Here is a 5,860-nt window from a genome sequence, read left to right as displayed (position 1 = left end):
CATACCGAATTGTCGTCCTTCAGGAGACGACGAGGGAGACACAGAGGGCCTGGGGCACACAACCCTAAATCCTTGTTGTCATGGCGGCGGAGATGGGATCTATGTCGAAGAAGTCTGGGAAGAAAGAAGAGATTGATCTGGACGGGATGCTTAAGAGTTGGAATGGCTTGATGAGGAGTTGGATGATGTGATGATCGGGACGACGGATGCTAAGAAATTCGAGGCGGAGGCTAAATGGATGGCAATCGTCGGTCACACACAGACCTTTCAGCTCGACGACGTCCTTCGATAACATGAAATTTATTTGGGGTTTGGCCCAAACGCCAAAGCTCCGAGAGGCCAGTGAGAACGTGTTTATCTTCCAACTATTCTGCCTTGGGGTTGGAGGAAGATCATCCATGATGGACCCTGGCTCTTCAGGGGTTCCGAGCGATCATCGAATACTACGACGACAAGACGGACCCAGAGTTGATGGTGTTGGATGGCTTACATGTGTGGGCTCAGATCCACAAGGTCTGAACCTGTTATGCCTGGAACTGGTGGTGAACCGGCTTGCTCGCAGGATTGGTAAAGTTAGAGCGGTGCTACTCCATCCTACCCTCTACTATGAGCATGATTATGTTCGTGTGCGGGCAAGGGTTTTAACTACCAAATGCTAAATTGATTCACTCTGCTGACGGTAAAAGGAAAAGGCACACACATGTTGGTAGTCAAGTACGAAAAAAATCCTTTCTTTTGTCAAGTGTGTGGATTCATGGGCCATGGCCATGAAGAGTGTGGCATCGGTGTGCGGAAGGAGGACAAAAAGTGAGGTAGATGGATGCTAGATCAACGGAGTGGGTGGCGCCGCGACAATTCGGGAACTCCATGACATTGTGGGGAAGCTCCCCCTCAATTCTATGCATCACGAAAACTCAAACTAGTAGAAATAGAGTTGAGGGTTTAGCCGATATGTTACATTTTGATAATTGTTATGTTACTGATAGCCATGGTAGAAGTGGTGGCATCCGTGTATTCTGGAACACCCCAATAAAGCTTGAGTTTTTGGGTTACTTCTCTTATCATATTGATTTTGAAGTAGATGAATCGGGTAGAGAAAAATGAAGATTAACATGTGTCTATGGTGAGTCCCAAACACACCTAAGTCAAACTTGCAATGTGTTAAAAGACATCAGCAGTTCAAATCCTCTCTCCTGGCTTTGCATAGGGGATTTCAATGAGGTTCTATGTCCAGAAGAACACGAGGGCATGGCATAACGGAGCAATGCATAGAAACATGGCTTTAGAGAGGCGGTGGATGTTTGCATGTTGCTAGACTTGGGCTATAAGGACCGTTTTTGGACGCACAAGAAAAAAGTTGCACGAGGAAGCTTTACACGCGTGAGGCTGGATCGGCCTTGGCACTACGCGCGGTGATCCTAGCTCTTTTGATCCATGTCTGGCTTTCTTTTCTCACTATTTTACTCAAGAAAGTATAGACAACTTGTCTAGCTCATTCTCACACATAACCATGGCCACTGTGTCCGCCGCCGTTGGCCGCCGGCTACTGGACGTCGTCCGTCCGCAACCTCTATGTGTCCATGCACAACTGCCTTCCTTTAGCAATCCATGCACCACTATTGTTGTTTTTTTAAGTCTAAACACACTTGCTTTATTGATTAATGTTCATAGAGATACAAGATAGATCTGGGGGGTTTAAGAGCCACACATGGCGCCCCGAATCTAGATCAAAAGTGTGCTTAGCAAGGCTATGTGCCTCTTGATTGGTTTACCGTCCTTCGAAGATGACGGTACATTGTTGAAAGAGATCCATCATCTCTCTGATCTCCTTCACAATTGATGCATACATCCCTCCAATACCAAGCTTGATGTCCTGCACCACACCCTTGCTGTCCGAGGCAACTATAACATGCGACAAGGATAAATCTTGGGCAAGTGCTAGGGCCTCCCGGCAGGCCAGTGCCTCGAGTGTAGCAGGATCAGTTAGGCCGGCGCATCTAATGACTGAAGCACCCAGGTAATTTCCATCGCCATCCCTACAAACAGCACTGAAGGAGCCCTCACTGTTTGCTCCCCATCGACCCGAATCTTGGCAAAGTTCTCTAGTAGCCTGATCCACCTAGGTTTTTTGACGTTTGATCTGGGAACTGGATTGTTCTTCACCTCAGCTGGCTTACATTCATTAAGTTCTCGGATATACTTCATGATGAACTGGTGGCACTACTAGAAAAATGGCTATCGGTGGGACTTAATGAATGTAAGCCAGCTGAGGTGAAGAACATCATGAAGTATATCCAGACAGGTGCAGGACCATAGATTCACCTCCTCCTCCTCACCTCATTTGCACCATAGATTCACCCAAATTAAGTGGTTAAATTTTCTTTTTTTGATTGATAAGTAAGGGGAAAGCTTTCTTTATGTTCTAGATCTACTTTTTTCTCCCTCCAACGTACACACTTTTTATGGCCTAGATCTACGTATGTTTGTGGTGTGTTGCATATGTTTTTTGTTTGCAGTTACCGGTATTTGAAATGCGATAGTTGCCAATATTTTGTCAGAATGTTGATTCATTTCCGTTTCGGCGAGAATTTGGCACCATGCATTCTTTTTGGTCCTATTTTTCGGCAAAATCATGCCTTTTTTTGGTTCTAAAATATCGTTTTGCTCTACCCCGCAGGTGACCATGGTCCACACGATGACCGAAGGCATCATGAATAGGTTTTTGAGCTCCGCGAAGGCCGAGATGCTTCAAAAGAATGAGACGGAGATAAGATGTCCGTGTCGAAGATGCAAGCTGAAGAGCCTTATGCACCCGGATTCCAGACAGGTGCGGGACCACCTGCTCATGCGTGGTTTCATGGATGGCTATCGGCGGCAAGCTGATGAAGATGATTATGAATTCGTCCATGGGGGCCGGGCAAGAAATAAGGAAGGGCAGCAAGACAATAGCGGCGAGGGCGGGCGAGAAGACGAAGAATCTCCAGGACATGATCACGAAGTAGATGCAGGACACAGTCATCATGTAGAAGATGACGGACATGATGATGAGGAAGATCAAGACGAAGGGCATGATCATGAAGATGAAGATGCCGGAGCAGACGACGATGGACCATCGATGGGCTGGGTGCAGGACCCTCATATTCAAGAGCTGCTTCTCAAGCAGACGGGTAACGCAAGAGCTGCCGCCCGAGAGAAAGCCAAGTTGGATCAAGTGGAGATAGACGTGGTTACTCCATTGTATGAAGGATGCATGTCCGAGGATACCCGCCTGAAAGTAATGCTCATGGCTCTGGAGATGAAGGTAAAACACAAAATGACCGACGCATGCTTCGACGAGAACATGTCATTCTGGCACGAACGTCTTCCCAAGGGGAACAAGTGCCCGACCAGTTTTGAGGAGGTGAAGAAAATCGCGTGTCCTCTGGATTTACTGCACGTGAAATACCATGTGTGCATGAACGATTGCATCATTTATCGGGACGAGCACTCGGAGTCTACCATATATCCGGTGTGCGGCATCACTCGATACAAGAAGAGGAAGAAAGCTCCTCAAAAAGTGGTGTGGTACTTTCCGATCACTCCTCATCTGTAGCGGTATTTCGCGGACCTTAAGCTAGCAAAGCTCCTGCGTTGGCACGTAGATAGGGAGGAGAAGAAGCGAGAATATGACGGAAATGATCCGGAGATAAATAAAAAAGACAAGATGCTGAGTCACCCTAAGGATGCGAGCCAGTGGCAAGCGTTGAACTTCGAACACCCAGAATTTGGGGACGATAAAAGGAACATCATGCTGGGCGCGAGCATCGATGGAGTCAATCCGTTTGGCAGCCAGAGAAGCACATATAGCACCTGGCCTGTGTTTGTGTGGATGTACAACCTCCCCCCTGGATGTGCATGAAGAGGAAGTACATTCACATGAGTATGCTAATTGAAGGGCCGAAACAACCAGGGAACGACATCAATCTGTATCTGGGGCTGCTGAAAGAGGAGCTAGACACGCTGTGGAAAATGCCAGCCAATACGTGGGACACCGCAATGAAACAATATTTCCCTATGGGAGCCGCACTGCTCACGACGGTGCATGACTATCTCGGTTACGGATATGTCGCGGGGCAGGTGGTCCATGGATTTTGTGCATGCGTCAGGTGCATGGATGACACAACATATCGCCAGCTAGATAGAGATCCCGGGTCTTTGAAAACTGTGTTCATGGGTCATCGAAGGTGGCTTCACAATGATGACGCATGGAGAAAATGCAAGGATCTGTTTGATGGTGAAACTGAACCCCGAAGACTCCCACATACGAGGAGTGGCGAGGAAATAGACGAGCTGTTGAAAAATTGGAAAGAGTGCCCACCGCCGGGAAAGAAGCGAAAGGCGCCAGAGCCGCTGCTGAAGGTATGGGAAACGAGGTCTGTTTTCTGGGACTTGCCGTACTGGAAGATCCTTCGTGTGCCTCACAACCTTGATGTCATGCATATCACGAAGAACGTGTGCGAGAGTCTGCTTGGTACCCTGCTCAACATGCCAGAGAGGACCAAAGATGGGCCGAAAGCAATGGCAGACTTGAAATCAATGGGCATCAGGGAGGAGCTTCATGCAAAATGCCCTAATGATGATGATGATGATGATGATGAGGCGAAGGACACGAAAAGTCATCGCAAAGGCAAAAAGACCAAGAAGATCGAATGTGATTGCCCTCCCGCGTGCTTCACTCTAAGTCAGAAGGAGATCGAGCAGTTTTTCACTTGCCTCGTAGGAGTAAAACTTCTTTACGGTTACGCGGGGAAGATAAGCAGATACCTAGACTCAGCGAAGCAGAAGTTCAGTGGGATGAAGTCTCACGACTGTCACGTGCTGATGACGCACATACTTTCAGTTGCAATCCGTGGGATCATGGACGCGCACGTCCGTGAAATGCTATTTGGCCTATCCAACTTTTCGACGTCATCTCTCGGAAGTCGGTTGGCATGAGGCAACTCAGAAGGCTACAGGAAGAGATCGTGGTGATACTATGCGAGCTTGAGATGTACTTCCCGCCCGCATTCTTTGATGTTATGGTGCATATGCTGGTCCATATCGTGGAGGATATCATCCAACTCAGGCCGACATTCCTGAACAGCATGATGCCGTTTGAAAGGATGAATGGTGTCATCAAAGGATACGTTCACAACAGGGCACGTCCAGATGGAAGCATAGCCAAGGGCTTTCTGAACAAAGAGTCCATCTCCTTCTGCACGAATTATCTAGGCATCGAGAACCCTGTTGGTCTGCCCGTCAACAGGCACCTCGGCAGGCTCGCTGGATGGGGTCACCACGAGGGTCTCCGCGAAATGCATGTCGACTTCAAGGGTCGACTCGCCGACTTTGAAAGAGCAAACCTAGTCGCGCTACAACACATAGATGTGGTTGATCCTTGGGTGGTAGAGCACAAAACCTTTATTGAGAAGACGTACAATGACCGAGGCCAACAGAGGACGGACGGAGATATAATCAAAGAGCACAACTCATGTTTCACGCGTTGGTTCAAGGAGAAGCTTCTGTCGTACCCTTTACATGAGGATTCTTCCGCGGAAGAAAAACTCACATTCGCCTTGTCACAGGGTGCCGAGCACAACCTGATGACCTATGAGGCATACGATATCAACGGTTACACATTCTACAACGAGGAAAAGGACATGAAGAGCAATTACCAGAACTCTGGGATAACGATGGAATCCTACACCGGTAACGACAAGGACAGATACTACAGAAGGATCGAGGAGATCTGGGAGCTGAGCTACGCTAGAGAGAAGGTCCCGATGTTCCGTGTCAGATGGGCCAAGAGCGTCCTAAAAGAAGACCGGTATTTCACCACCAT

This window comes from Triticum dicoccoides, chromosome 6B (assembly GCF_002162155.2).
Source record: "Triticum dicoccoides isolate Atlit2015 ecotype Zavitan chromosome 6B, WEW_v2.0, whole genome shotgun sequence".
Classification (NCBI taxonomy): Eukaryota; Viridiplantae; Streptophyta; class Magnoliopsida; order Poales; family Poaceae; genus Triticum; species Triticum dicoccoides.
The sequence above is the reverse complement of the archived record's forward strand: the minus strand, read 5'-3'. Positions refer to the sequence as shown.